The sequence below is a fragment of the Canis lupus genome, chromosome 35 (assembly GCF_003254725.2).
Source record: "Canis lupus dingo isolate Sandy chromosome 35, ASM325472v2, whole genome shotgun sequence".
Classification (NCBI taxonomy): Eukaryota; Metazoa; Chordata; class Mammalia; order Carnivora; family Canidae; genus Canis; species Canis lupus.
In genome coordinates, this window is record NC_064277.1 from 18,466,202 (window position 1) to 18,481,627 (window position 15,426).

At 42.5% G+C, this 15,426-nt stretch overlaps 1 long non-coding RNA gene across 1 annotated transcript; it reads left to right on the forward strand.

Annotated features, from left to right (window-relative positions):
- The first annotated feature begins 1,570 nt into the window (after window positions 1-1,570).
- Window positions 1,571-6,987, forward strand: LOC112659781 (uncharacterized). Its single transcript, XR_003136501.3, has 3 exons — window positions 1,571-2,137; window positions 5,318-5,397; window positions 6,108-6,987. It is a non-coding gene; the product is annotated as an uncharacterized LOC112659781 (long non-coding RNA).
- The last annotated feature ends 8,439 nt before the right edge of the window (window positions 6,988-15,426 follow it).

Consider the following 15,426-nt stretch of genomic DNA (forward strand, 5'->3'; position numbering starts at 1 on the left):
TGGTTATAATTTGGATAATTTGGATATATATATATATATATATATACATACATATATATAACAATTACCTCTAGAGATTTTTAAATTTTGGATTCCTGACTTCCACTCATCCCTTCCTCCTAACCACTGAGATTCTGATTGATTAGGTATAGGGTAGGAACCAAGTATCTGCATTTTAGCTTTTCCCTGGCAAATCTGAGGCAAGTCTCCCAGGAACCCCACTTTGAGAAACACTGTTGTAATATATACAATGTTACAGAGTCTTAGGCTGTTCTTGTTACGCCACATCTGGTGTATTTGTCCTCCTTTTTGACATCACTTTCCAAAGTCGCAGAAGCTCTAAGTGAAGAAGAGAAGTTAATATATCAACAGAAGATCACGGCAAAAACATCCAACAGGAGAAAGGAAGTCGGTACTAGTAGGGGATGCCTAGGAGGGAGCTGCTTGGAAAGGGAGACTGTGGTATGGTCTCTGGGACAAGTGAGCCATCAAGATGCTGAGTCCTCCATACTCTTATTTCAATCTTTCTTTAAATCAAAATATTTGGGGTGCCTGAGTGGCTCAGTCGGTTAAGCATCCGCCTTCGGCTTAAATCATGATCTCAGGGTCTTGGGATGGAGCCCTGTATCAGGCTCCCCTGCTAAGCGGGGAGCCTGCTTCTCCCTCTGCCTCTGCCTCTCTCTCTCTCACTCTCTCTGTCTCTCATGAATAAATAAATCGAAAAAAAACCCAAACCCCAAAATATTCAGAATAACCTTTGCTTTACCTATCATACTAAATCTTAAATTTTCCTTTTTTTTTTTTTTAAGATTTTATTTATTTACTCATGAGAGACACGGGGGGGGGGGGGGGCAGAGACACAGGCAGAGGGAGAAGGAGGCTCCATGCAGGGAACCCGACATGGAACTCAATCCCGGGTCTCCAGGATCACGCCCTGGGCTGAAGGCGGCGCTAAACCACTGAGCCACCTGTGTTGCCCCGTATCTTAAATTTTCTAAAGAAAAGCACGAAAGAAAGAAGACATCTTCTACCTTCCTCTGTGTCATTCCAAATCATGACATTCTCTCGTTACATCTATGTGATGACCTAGCAAATGCCTGGAGGAGGTATGCTTGTGTAGGCAGCAATGAGCAATATTATTTTAATGGTAAAGAGAGTCTTCTGGGTAAACAAATTTAGAAAAAAAAATATGTCATTTTCCCTAGTATATTATGTCATCCTAAAGCATGACCTAGAACATGGTGTTGAAAAACAGTCTCGCTGGTCTTGCTCCAGCTGCTGTGCTTACCTTTGAGCTGTCCTCATTAATGGCTATCAAACATTCAAATACTGCACGCATGAAAAATTGGGAAAGAATACAATTGTGCCTTAATTTCATCTAACAGATTTCTCTGTGGTAAAATTGTATATGACTTTAAAAGGAGTAGAAAGAATAGTTTTAGTTCTTCAAAAATTGAGTAAGGACTCTATGAAAGGAAACAATGGTAAGTCTGTGGAATTAGATTCGGAGCTCTGCCATTGACTGTGTGCCCTCAGGCGAGGTACTTTACCTCTCTGAACCTCACTCAAACTTCCTTTTATAATGAGGTCACAATACTTAACAATAGGAGTCTGTATGCAAATCATGTGTGGGAAGCTCCTAATGCAGCACGGGGGCCATCCCCTGATCATTTAGTTCCTTTGCTCCAATCATTCCTGCCCCTACTCATCTTGTAAGACCTACACATGTGCGTGCCCTCTAACGGTAGGAAAATGGGGTTCACGAGAATGGAGGAGCAAGAAGTGGACAGGCACCTGGGTCCTCAGTGTGGAGGACAAAGAATTCCATAAAGGCTCCAACATTTCTGGGAGAACCCCGATTTCCAACCTTCTGTGTCATTTCTTTCCTGAATAAACCAGAGGGACTCTGCACCCAGAAGTCATAAATGACATAAACGTTGATGGAAGAAGAAGGGTTTGAGGGAAGGTGGCAGTCTGAGTAGCAAGAAGGAACTGCAGAGGAAGAGAGATGATTATGGAAAATGAAAACGGGGGCCTTCATATCTGCTGATTTTGCTGGTCGCATGGTCAGGTGCCCTGCTGTTGGCTCCTCCGTCTACGTTCTGATGCATAGCTGACGGCTGCAGGATGGAGACAGGTGCTGAGGATGGGGCCAGGGGAGGAACTCCAACCACAGACTGCCACACTCTGGGCTAAATACACTGGGATCCCAACAATAATCTCCTGGTAGAGAAACGATTTTGAAACCAAAGACCTAACACGGGCGCAGGACACAGCATACTTACAGTATACAAGCGACAGAGTAAAGTTCAAAAGAGCATAAAACCTGTGCATTTCTGCATGGCTTAGCAAAGTATGCCTTTTATCATAGATGTTTCACATAATCTCTGGTAGCTATGCTTGGCCGTAAATAAAGCCAAGATTAATTCCGCAAGGTAGAGAGACCAATGTTTGGGAGCTTGCTGTGTCAGTTGCAACACTCCAGTGAATCATAAAATAAGAAATTTGAAGTAAAATCAAATGCCCTCATTTTCCTGATAAGGAAACTGAGGGTCAGAAATGTAAAAATGTGCCTTTTGAACAAAGACGTGAGGCGGGGGCGGAGCTGCCAGCAAAACTCAGGTCTTCCAAATTGTAGCCTCCTTAACTTTCCTAAGTTCAATAGAGAATACGGTTGTTTATATTATCAGGCTCCTATTTATCCTGAGCCATGTATTTTGCATTTTTTTTTCTTTCTTGCAGATCATTTTCCTCTTAAAAAAATTCTGTAAACACAGCCTTTTGTTTTTTGCATTTGTAATTTGAGGACTGAGGTCATTCCCAAGAGGGCTATGTTCCTAAGAGAACAAAACTTTTTTTTTTTTTTTTTTTTTAACTCTAGAGATAACTGCTCTGGAAAAGAGAAATGTATCTTTTAGTGTAGAGTTATTTTGAAGTGAAAGATCTCATGATCATTCTAGATTACAAGCAGACTCCAAGGATACCTACAAAAGCCCCATAAATCCTTAGTGATCCTACAGGACATTAGGGACCTTATCAATTTGTTTATCAATTTGCGATTCTAACTTCATGACATGTGAAACACCAGTAAAAAATAATCTCCTGCCTCATTATTTTAGAGAATACAAAGAAATGCACAATCACTGCAGACCTGCTCGCTCTTGCCAAGTCTGGTTTTTATTATTATACATATAAAGAGAATCCTCTGTTCACCAGCATCTATAAAGGGGCTGATTTTCTCAGCTCTGTAGTAATTGTTTAATATTAAATCAGCCCAAAGTTTTAGGGCATGTTTCTCAGAAACCGTTTGTCTAGCATCAGGTGTGCATCTAGGCAGTATAGCAGCTGTTAATTTTTAGGTGAAAAAAAAAAGATAATATGCATTTTCTCAAGCCTTAATGGCAACTCTTCACAGTTTAAATAGTCTAACTTGTTGATGAAATAAAAAAAATCTTCAATTCTTTCTAGAAATCACAAACATGCTAAAAATAAAGAGTTCAACTTTTCAGAGGCAACGTCTTCTAGATTCCTTATGCAGTTTGATGCCCCCTTGGTAGATCGACAGGATTTTAAAATGTTTTTTTAAAAAATCCAGGGTGAAAATAATTACTTCAAGCCAGGTCAAATAAAAAAAGACTATCATGGATGTCAGAGACCCTGGAATCTCATTTCAGGGTTTATTTTAATATTAAGATTTCCTTTTTGTTCTCTGTGACTCCTTGCCAGAAGACACAGAAGAAGTTCTCCGTGAAGCTGTGTTTGGGGTCAATGCCTCATCACCACTCTTTTTAGGAAATAGGATCATAAAGCAGTGCACTGAGTGATCCCAGGGATGAAACCCTAATACTTTCTCTGCAGGATTGGGTTGAAGACTGTGGTTTCCACTGAGAACTTCATCCCTCTTCCCCTTCAGCAATTTTCTCTTCTCTTCCATGTGCCCCTAACCTCCCCCCCAAATCCCAGTCTCCAGATTGGGATACAGATTGGGCCTGTCCCCACTGCCACGAACTTTCTGTCCTCTGGAAGCCCTGGAAACATCGAAGGGAATCTGCTCTTCCCATATCCTTCGAATCTCACACTCTGTGGAATTTACCAGATAGGAAATGATTACATACACTTTGTGGGAAGGGTCCTGCCCATTTCAAAGGATCAGTAAAAGTACTTGCAGGAAAGCACAGAGCTTATGGGTAGGTCTCTCCACCTCACACCCTCGTCCCGGGCCCTGACGTCCTGACATTGCCATCACAGATTTTACAGCACTAACTAATGTGGCATGAGGCTGCTGGGGTGTGCAATAGGCCTACACTTGCCCTCAACGCCACCAAAGCTCATTAGATTCCATTAATCAAATATTTGCTTTTACATTAAACACACGGTCTAGAAACACAAATTTCTGGCATGGCTAACTCTTGCATGACATGAGTTTTGATAAACTGGCAAATTTTCCTGCTGACATTCCTCAGGTTACATGCCTGCCTGGTGCTACAGGCAGTGTCAGTTATCTGCTGCCCTCTTTTGAATTTTAGGGCACACTGCACTCATAAATAGGGCCTGTTGGCTGCAAGAGCCTCTTTTCCCTGTCCTGGGGCAGGTGGGATCTTCTGGCTTAGTTTTCTGAGGTCCAGCAAAGGCTAGTCCGGTGCTGTTAGAATAGCACTTCAACACCTCCCCACCCCTATGAATACTACTTTCTCTGCCGGTGTTCTTCTGGGGCGAAAGCAAAACCCATTTTCTGTGACAACAACGCGGTACATGGATTACAAGACATTCTGTTGTGTTTTCGGTTTTGTTTTAATTTCCCTATCTTAACCAAATTTATCACCCAGACCACTGCCCCCTCTGGGCTGATCTATTCATTCCCTGAAATTGCATGCCTACAATTCTGGTGATAAGGAATCGGGAAGAAGACTTATGTCTGAATCCATTCCGGAGGGCAGCTAAACACATCTGTCCTCTGAAGACAACAGCGAGGGGTGGAGGTCCTCACAGAGGTGGCAGGGTCACTGAGAAATCCGAAGGCCTTGCAGGAAGGTAGACCTGCAGGGCTGGGTAGAGCTCACCAGCACGGCTGTCCTGCTGCCCGCGCCCCCCTCCACCAGCCATGCTCTGCTGTGATTGTGTACCCCCAAAACCATTAGTGTGATGCATTCTGTCCCTGCCCTCCCTCCTAGCATCTTACCCACTCCATCCTCACGGCCTCTGGTCATCCTCCCCACTTCAGATACTAAATTCATATATGAAGGAATAAGTGAGAACATGCTCATTAAAAAGAAAGAAAGAGAAAGAAACTCTTGTCATCTCTCCTTCAAAATCACAGGAGTTGTTTGGGGAACAAGAAGGCAGCAACAGTGCAGCGCTCAGGAAAACCAGGAGACTGTCTAAGATCAGAGTCTATAAGTAAGTTGTTTTCTGTTGTTCCGTGGTGCTCTCTCTGTGTGTCTGTCTGCCTGTCTCATGCTGCACTGAGCTCCGTGCCAGCCCCACAGCCTTCTCAGACTAGATGGCGAATCTCGAATCTTCTATCCTTCCTGGGCCCTCCCTGGGCCAGAGCAGTCTCACGCTGGGAATGGCTGCTCTTGGTGGAGATGGGAGACACGATCCATCCCTCTGTGGCTCCTACTGGGAAAAAGAACGGGTAGCACTGTCGTTCTCTGGGCAGAAGAAATGCTGAAAGTACCTGATGGCCCCATTAGGCTGCTAGCAGATGAAAAGACACCAAAAATACAGAAACCCTCCCAAAGCACTGGGCGGATGTCCCTCTGCCACAGGGCCGGCTTCCTGGGGGTACAGCCCACGCAGTTGTACAGGGCCTGCACTCGGGGCAATGCTCTGCTATCGCTGTCTCAAAATTCTGCACAATCGGTGAATAATTGTGAATGGCTGTCTTTTTGCACTGTGCCCTGCAGATTACATATCTGGTCCTGCACAGCATTCAGGGGCAGCCCTATTCTGAGGCACCCTATTTCCTCCCCAAATGGTGGATTTGTAAATATTTATGTTTGGAGAGGGGCAGGGGTTTGTGTTGGTGGTGTGTGTGTGTGTGTGTGTCTGTGTGTGCGTGTGAAATGACGTGTGCTTTGCCTTGTACCTGTTTCTGATTCTCTTAGCTAGAATGGCTGCTGGTAAGAATCACACCGCGTGGCTGACTGGCAGCTGCATTCCCAGGGACTTGCAGGCTTGGGCAATTGTGGAAAGAGAAAGTTTCCATGGAGAACTATGCAAAGTGCCTAGAAGGAATCATCAGGGCAGGTAGGAAGATATGGAGAAATTCTGCATCAAGGAGATGGCTCAGTAAGAAGACAGGTGCACAAGCAAATCCCAGGGGCGATCCTGTTGTGTCTAGAAAGAAGAGACAAGAAAAACCTTTTCTTCCAGATTCTTTTTTTTTTTCCAGCCAAAGCCACAAGGCCTCTGGCACATACACACTCAGCTGATATTTTTTTATGTGTCCTACTGTTTCCTCTGAATTCTTCTGAGCTGCCGTAGAGAAACACTACATCAACACAATTTATTTGATTACAATGCCATGTCATCTCATATATCTCGTGTTCACATTAAGTTGACATGGCACTGCGTTTGTGTATGAGCATATATGGATGCACATTATCACAATCACTGCAGAATAGCATTTGTTCAGGGCCCACTACCCTAGTAGATGCTACACACAGAGCTGGGAAGGCACACAGAACAGTTTAATAAGAGAGGGGGGAAAAAAGATACTTTCTATTTAATTCAACTTGCAGAAAAACAAAACAAAACGAAAAGCTACTTGATATTTCCTCTCCATGCCTGCTGTATGGTGGCAAGAAAGACCTCTAAAGCACATAAAGCTCTTATCTTTGTTCATTCCCCAAAGAATAATAGACCAGTCAGAGCTCTGATGCTGTTTTAATAATGCACAATTTACAATTCATTGGTTACCAAGCACTCACAGTATAATTAATTTTACAGACCTGTTCAGCAAATCCACATGGTTTTGTACGATCTGGGGGGAGGGGTAAGGGAGGGGAGGGCAAAGGGGGAAAGGCATCTTCTCTCTCTTTTTTTTATATCAAAATAGCCAAGCCCTGTGCCAGCTGGGCAGAGTGACAGGCAGCTGTTATGACTGTAGGAGGGACAGGGTTTGATGTACAGTCTCCCCACCAAAAAGTTTTGAACCAGCAAAAACTGCCATCCTTATGGGTACTGTGTTCAGTCCCCTGGGAACATCTCACTAAGGAAGCAAGGTGACTAAGCCACAGAGCTATGTCAAGAATCACTTTCAGGAAAAAAAAAAAATGATCTCCGTCTCCTACTTCTATACTCTTGTAAACACAATTCAGGCTGCATGTGATCACTCCTTCCCTCTCAAAAGTCTGTAGCAAGAGCACGGGTACCAAATGACGTAAGGGTTGGGGTAGCAGAGACAGAGATTCCCTGCCTGCTTTCACGATCCTTCAGAGAGCCATCATTTATGTAAAGGGGTTTCTGGAACTTCACAGAAAATTCTCAAAACTGAATAAAATTCATTTGCAATATGTCTGAGTATATATTTTTTCTATCGATGGGCTGCTTTGTTTTTAGGATCTCTGCTTTACCCCTTTTGGATTTCCCAAATATATGCATAATATTTTAACTTAGAATCAGACTGTCCAAAAAAGGAGAACCTGCTTGATTATTGCCGCCCTTAAAAACAGAACATAAAGGAGAAGGTGCAAGTGAACTCCACATACTTCTGTTTATTCCTAAAGTCTGGTTTTTCTTGGTGGTGGTTTCTAAGATCTCCAGAATGGGCCTTACACACATGTCAGCTGGAGATTCTACAGAACCGCTAAGTGGTTACCGCCTGGGTCACCATGTCTCATGCAGTACAGAGGCCAGGGGCTCAGGCTCCCCGGGCAGACAGACTTGGGTTCAGATCCTGGCTTTGTCACTTGCTCGCTGTTCAGTTTGGACATGTCAGTGAACCTTTTGAAGCCTTAGTTTTCCCATCAATAAATATAAATTTGGGGGCAGTCTGGGTGGCTCAGCGGTTTAGTGCCACCTTCAGCCCAGGGCGTGATCCTGGAGACCCAGGATCGAGTCCCACGTCAGGCTCCCTGCATGGAGCCTGCTTCTCCCTCTGTCTCTGTTCTGCCTCTCTGTGTATGTGTGTGTCTCTCATGAAAAAATAAATAAAATCTTTAAATAAATAAATAAATAAATAAGAAAACATTTACCTCACAGACTTGTGGAAAGACAAAAGGAGATAATTTGTATAAAGCAGTCAGTATAATGCCTTGTTTGGGGTGATTATATATAATAAATGGTCATTATTACCTCATTGATGTTACTCAGCCATGGTTAGTCCTTTTATGTTTAGCTCAAAATTGTTAACAACCCATTTATTGATCTTCCCGCACCATCAAATATCTCTTTTTAGCAGCCCAGATAATAACCAGAGGATATACTGATCAGCATGGCTTCATTCTGAGCTAGGATGTTGACACAGTGGCCATTGCTTATAGTCTACCATTAGGTTTAACGGGAGAAGTGAGGGTCTAAGATCATTTCGAGGGTAGAAATGCCAAGCATAATCCTACTTTGAGGAGCCGGAACTCTTTTTCATTGGAATTCCAAATGGGTTGGTCAGCAAAGTTGGGACATTGTTTTCAGAAAATCAAAGATAAAATGGACTCCATTTTGCAGTGGAAGGAGAAGGCACTCGGCACAACAAGGATGTTAGATCAAGGACATTAGGCCTGCCATAAAGGGACACCATCACTTCTAATAAGCATCCAAGTTAGAGAGGTGGCTGGGTGCATTTATAAAAGGAATGGAAGTCCCTGAGAGTAGAGGGGGGCATGCAAGACAATCGCTCCTGTGTGTTAACGGTTTAATATTCCCTGGATACTCTCCCAAATGCTTTACATGGGTTTATTCGTTTATTCTTTCTCTATTCTATTAATTCTTCATAGTAATGGTTATGATCACCATTTTACAGATAAGGATTATGAGGCACAGAAACCGTAAGTCCAAAGTGATGCGAACTTCTTTTTTGTTAACCCAAGAGTGGCTCTGCAACTACTTGAGTTACTGCTCAAGACCATCTGGATAGGTGTTCTACTTGGGACTGGGCTGAAATTAACAATGGCTTAAAATATTATTGTATGATTATAAACTATATCCACCTATAGTTGGAAGCCTGGGACAGCTGGCTTCACAAACCAGGAGGCTGGTGGGAGGGGTGGTGGGGGAGGGGGCTACGCTGCAGAACCAGAGAACAAACAGCCCCAAGAAGATGCCCAGCACACTGCTATGGCACTCCAGACCTGTCACTATGGTGACCTATTAAGGGTGTTGAGAAGAGGGGGGATTTTTCTCAAGTGCCCATTTACTAGGAGCCCTTCCCACTGGGAACCACAAGGGCTTTGTGCCCTTCTGTTTTCTTTGGATGCTTGTGGTTAGGGCAACAGAGATCCATTCAGAATACAAGAAAAGGGGGCAGAGTGTTGTAAGGATCCTCACGGACTGGAACTGGACCACAGAATTCAAAACTCTAGAAATTAACACAGCTCCAGGGATCAGCGACTCTCCTGCTCCAAGGCAGCATTATCTCTTTTCTTTCCACATCTCTTCATTTCTTAGCACCATCTGTGGCACTTTACTTTCTACCATCAGCTGCCTTTGTGGCATCAAGGCTTCCAACACCCCCTCATCAAACACAACCCATCCTGGCCTCTCCCACCCCTATTTTACCTTGAGCAGCCTCTTTCTCACCATCTGAATATATTTGTTATAAGAGAGAAGTCTGATGGACTCTGTTTCTCTATTTCTGAACAGCGTTACAGGTAGGGGCCAGCCCAAGGGCTTTCTGTCCTGTAGGAGGATACTCATCTCTATCCCAATCAGCTGTGAGATGGGCAGGGCAGGGTAGTGAGGGGTCACAAGGTGCAAAACACAGGCCTGGGAGCTGCTCCTTCTGCAGCGGCCCTGGGCAAGGCAGGCCAGTCCGAAGAGACTGCCCAAGGCTGGTGCTTCACACCCTCCTGGTACAACTGCTGATCTGAGTCTGGATCAGACAACAGGTCCACGCTCTCAGAGGAGGATCATAGGGTCCTGGAAGGAGGCTCTGACTCAGCAGAAAACTGTCCTATAACTTCTTCTGTAATTGTAGCATGTATTTCCAAGTTTTTCTTATGTTACCTACTCCTCAATTCCTGCTGCCTTTCACCTGGGATCATCCTCAACACACACACACACACACACACACACACACACACACACACACAAATGCACACAGTAGGGTTTAACATCTATTTCCAGTCAGACCCTGACTTCAGCCCCACTGTCAATATGCTCCTACTCTTCTTCCTATGGAGCTTTGGCACCTGCTCTATGTCCTCCCTGGCATCTGACCTCAGTCAAAACTGTTCTTAGCATAGTTATTCTCTCCTCAGGACCAGTGCTTTAAGCAGTTCCCATTTTCTGAACTACACAATCCATGACAAATGAACAAATATGTTCTGCTGTAAGGCCACATCAGGTAACAATGCAGGTCACCAATGATATGGAGCCAATGTCTATCAACTGTCCATCATTGGTTTACTCAACAGCATTTGTCATTTGATTTCAGCCAACTTTTCTCAGAGATGCCAGTCCCTCCCAGTTACTGCTTGTCACTCAGACATATCAAATTCTTAAGTTTTATTCGGTTTGCAGCAAAAAAACCAGAAAAAACAAAACTCTCCTACCAAGCTAAGCTTAAAAGGTTCATTGGCTCATTTGGTTCATTGGACTCTTCTTAATATTTTCATTCCCATCCCACTTGATATTTTTTTGTGAAATTTTTCTTTCCTTTGACCATTTTTTTTAGGTTAGCTTCTTTCTGCCTTTGGTTTTTCCAGATCTCCTGATAATCATTTATTTCATGGCAACTCCCTGATCTACCCATCTGGCCCAGCAGAATATAGTCTATTTTATTCCTTTAAAAAAAAATGCTTTCAATACTGTACAGTCACATCTGATTTTTTTCCCCCAAGGCAATTGTCAGGGGCATTCTAAGTGTCCCTGAAATATAAAACCCTGATTTATATCGGGCAGTAGACAAATTTGTTACCACTAGAGGAAGATGGACTCTTCTCTCACAGAAACCATGCATCACGGATAGCTTTGGATATGGGCACGTTAGGACCCCGGTGTAATTAACAGAGTATTGGGATGACCCTTTGCTCCTCAAGGGACACTTTTGCATATCTTCTGACTCACTGCTTCTCTATCCCCCAGGGAGGTTTAAAAATTATGGATGCCAGGCTCCCACCCAGATCAATTAAGTCAGAACCGCTGGGGTTGGGGTCTAGGCATGAGTAGGCTTTTTTTAATTCTCTAGGTGATTCTAATGTGCAGTCATGGTTGAGAACCCTTCCTTAGTTCAGTGGTTTATAAACTTGGCTGTACTTTGGAATCACTAAGGAGCTTTAAACAGTACCGATGCCTGGGTCCCACCCTCAGAGATTTTGATTTAATTAGTCTGGGTTTTGGCCTGGCCATTGTGATTTTCAAAGCTCCCCAGGTAATTATAATATGCAACCATGGTGGAGAATCAATACGTTAATGGATGCCTGAAATTTCAACATTAGGCTCCCTTCTTCTCACCTCAGTTTCTTTCTTTCTTTCTTTCTTTCTTTCTTTCTTTCTTTCTTTCTTTCTTTCTTTCTTTCTTTCTTTTGATTTTATTTAGTTATTCATGAGGACACACAGAGAGAGTCAGAGACATAGGCAGAGGGAGAAGCAGGCTCCCTGCAGGAAGCACAATGCAGGACTCAATCCCAGGACCCGGGGATCATGATCTGAGCTGACGGCAGATGCTCAACCCCCGAGTCCCCTCAGTTTCTAACTGACACAAAAATATACACGCTCTTGGGTGAAAGATGATGCTTTTCTCAACTATGTATACCTAAACATGAATGTGTTTCAGAAGTAGGGTTGCCAGATTGAATACAGGACAATGGTTAAATTTGCATTTCTGATAAACAACAAATAATTTTTGGCGCAAGTATATTCATGTAATATTTAGACGTGCTTATTATACTAACACATTATTCACTGCTTATCCAAAATTCAAACTTAACTGGGCAGCCTATATTTTAGTCTGCTAAGTTTGGTTAAGCCTATCCAGAAGGCTTTCTGAGAGCAGGTTGTGGAAGGAGGGCACAGATGACAGAAAAAGCAGAGACATAGGGACCCTGAGGGGAGTCAGAGGAGTTCTGTAGAAAGATCACCAAACAAAGAAAGGCTGTGCCAAACAGGAAATTATTTGACTTCTCAAACTCATTCAGGTACCACACTGCCAACATCCTTGTAAAAAATCAAGAGAATCTCCCCTCCCTTAGCAGCTTGGATGGCAGAAGGGCCGGGGCACACGTTATCCTTCCAGACATGCCAGCAACGACCCACGGCAGCTGACAGCGTCAATCTAGAATCCCATTCCTGCCGGGACAAGAGCAAGGTACAGGTGTCATCCATGGCGAACTTATTCACTAATGTTCTGAGGGTTTTTTTTTTCTATTTAAAATGCACTACATTGAGAATGACAAATTTATGAAAATTCTAACTATAGAATTTAATTAAGAATTTAATTAAATCTCAATATAAAATTTAATTATAGTCGAAGGTTTCAAAATAGTTGGCTTTGACTTAGGATCATTGTAACCTACTTCATGAAAGTTAGGCAGACAAAAATGCCTTCAAAATTAGGAAAAGAAGGTAGGTATGTAAATAAATATGATAAAGGCTCCCTATACTAAATTCCTGGTAAGCCTATTACAAGGTCTTGTATTCCTGTGTGTGCTAATCCCATCCTCTACATGAATCCACCTGTCATTTTCTCAAGGACATTCTTTATTTCATTTTTCTTTTGAACCCTTCCTTTTACATCTGTGGATGCCCAGGGGATTGTCTTCTCACTGGTTTCCACGTTATCGAAACAGAACGTACTTACATCTGGTAACGCGAAATGTTGGAGCACCTAAGAGAAATGGATCTACATCCCAAACCTCTCCTTAGATTTCCTAATTCAACATATTTCAACACATTGGATTCCTAGGGTCTAGAAAAACAAATTTACTTCTTTATAAGCATCTTCTCCTTTTGCAGCTGATATTTGGATTGTTAAATCTGAGCATGAAGGAAATACCCCCAGATGAAAATAGAAGACATTCCTGTGATCCCACACAAGTTCCAGAGAATACCAAGGCACATAGGATACTCTTTCTACTCCATCATCCCACTGCCCCAACCTCCCTTCCTTTCCACCTCCACCAATATTTATGTACCTCAGTACATAAAAGAATCTCTTATCATGACCTCATCCTCTCATCTGACAACTCCGAGGAACGACGCTTCCCAGATGTCTTTGAGGTCATTCAACCCTGGGTCTGACTGCTGCTTGAGATGCACAGGGCCCCATGGCCCCTTCATACCCCTTACCTTAAAATGGAAGTATTGCTTTCCAAAGATTATCCAGAAAAGAAAGTCCGGAAAAGAGTATCGCTTTCTAGCAAAGCTAAAGACAGTGGTACTCTATTCTGCAGCAGGGCAATGCAAAGTAAGTGTTTAAAAGATAAGAGACATCCTACCTTTTGCACTGGGCACTCCAAACCTCCCATTGACCTTGTCGCATCCCCAGGATATAGCTAAGTGGACAGGAGCAGTCCGTCTGCTATAAGAATACCGGGTAACTTGGCTGCTCAGCTTATCAATACTTACCCAATCAGCCTTTTGCAGGATCTCTTCTTGTCTCACCCTCTGCATAAAATTTAAACCACTGGAAGTCAGAGGAACTGAGCTAACTGCCAGGGAGGGCACGTTTGGTCAAGTAAGGAGCTGCCAATCATTTTAAGACCTGTTGGATGAGCTTATCAGGTTCCCAATTTCTCCAGTATAAAATGCCTGGCGGTTTCAATGATCGAGATAAGCACAGCTGTAATCTACCATGATCCAGAGCTTATTCACAGATCACAGCTGTGTAATTTCAGGTAACATGCTTCCCTTGTTTGGATTTGTTTAACATTGTTAAATATATAGTCAGACCATCTGCACAGTATTTTTTTTAAATTGGAAATTACAACCATAACTTCCTTTTTATATATCAATAAACTAAACAGCAAAATTTCAAAGGGATCCTTCTGCACCAAGCACTGAAGCAGAATGCCTGTCCCACGCCACACCACTGCCTAATTGCACACTAATTGGACAAACGTGATTAAATATTTCAAGATCTTTACTAATTGCCTCTATTTTAGCTTTAAAATTTGCTTGCCACCAACAAATTTAATGACACTGGTGTCTAGTCATCAGCAAAAAGCCCAAGAGTTGCTCTTTAAAATGTACCTAGTCAGAGTATTTACTGATTGTGCATTGTTTCCAATGTAGCTTAATTAGAAATCCAATCAGTTCGCTAAGTCTAATTATACTTGATTTGTAGATTCAGACTATGATACATAATGAAGCCAAGCAGCTAACAGTAAACGTGCCTGAAATGTAACAATAAGAGAAATATTTTTTAATGTACGTCTTGTCACTTTAGAAAATCAAGTAATACACACGATCTTTCATGATGGGGATTTTGGAGGTTTGAGCTTTTCAAAGTTTCCATAAGCCAGGTTCCAATTCTATTGGTAAAACCTGCTTTGAAAGATGATGGCCAGAAAATATTTCTATGTCCTCATATTAAAGAGTAAAAAAAAAAAAAAAAAAAAAAAGAGAGAGAGAGAGAGAAACAATTACTTCTTTCCCATTGACTCTGTGAGAAACTTTGCTGCATTATTTTACAGAAATTGCCTTGATGAAGCTGATATAGTTAAAATGGACACATTCATGTAATTCTTATTAAAAAAAAAAAGTTGTCTTCCCAGAAGTTTAATTTTTCTGTTTCAGAAAATTCTTATCAATGCCTAAAAATCAGTATTCATAGAAGCTCATATCAAATATGTGAGGATATAATTTTGTATATGCACAGAATTTTATTAAAGGGAAATATTTCTAAACATTATGGCATATGTACAATAATCTGCAACTGATTCTTGGTGGGTGGGTGAAAATGGGCTAGGTGAAGTAGAGAAAAGAAGCTTTAAAAAAAAATAATGCATGCCAAGATGACCATTACTATGGCTTCAAGAATCTAAACAATTTCAGACGGTGGAATTTAGAGGGCCCTAAATACCCACCACACTACACCCCAGAATCCCAGCATTTCCATATCGGTGTGGATGAGGCACACAGGCTGCCTTCACAGAATAGGCCTGTGTTGAGAAAGGTCCTTCTTGCCTTGCAGTTGTCATCCACCAAAAACTGCAGTGTTTTGGAACTGTCAAGCTGCTAGTGGTACTGTTGGTTCAAAACAAGTCTCAAAAGTTATGATCATTTCACTTCCATTTTGAACACGGTGGGAAAAAAATCAGTAGGTGA